The sequence below is a fragment of the Apis dorsata genome, unplaced genomic scaffold (assembly GCF_000469605.1).
Source record: "Apis dorsata unplaced genomic scaffold, Apis dorsata 1.3 scaffold_263, whole genome shotgun sequence".
Taxonomy (NCBI): domain Eukaryota; kingdom Metazoa; phylum Arthropoda; class Insecta; order Hymenoptera; family Apidae; genus Apis; species Apis dorsata.
The window spans coordinates 182,977-183,416 of NW_006263541.1; positions in this window are offsets into that span (position 1 = coordinate 182,977).

Consider the following 440-nt stretch of genomic DNA (forward strand, 5'->3'; position numbering starts at 1 on the left):
GATAAGCAATCAGTTATTAATAATTTTTATTTCTTTATAAATTAATTTATAATTCGATAATATTTTTATTATTTCTCTCTCTATCATTTTTTTAAACTCTTCCCTATAATATTATCATTAAAAATCAACAAACAAATTCATTCTTTTCGTTCCGCCAATTTCGAACACCGCCATTATCCACGAATTTTTTCCCCTTCGAATCATCCACGTTGTTTCACGTTGTTTCTCATCAACGGGCTAATCATCCCGTTTCGGTGATCGCATCAAAACGATACCTCGTTTTTCTGCACGGGCAACCGCTGCACACTACAGCGTGCACTTACTTTCTTCGGCCTCGATCCCCTTGCGGGAGCCTCGCTTACGTATCGCTTTCGCAATCATTATTAGACGTTGTTGCGCAAGCGTGAGAGCGGGGAGGGAGGGGGGAGGGGCGGGTGTCT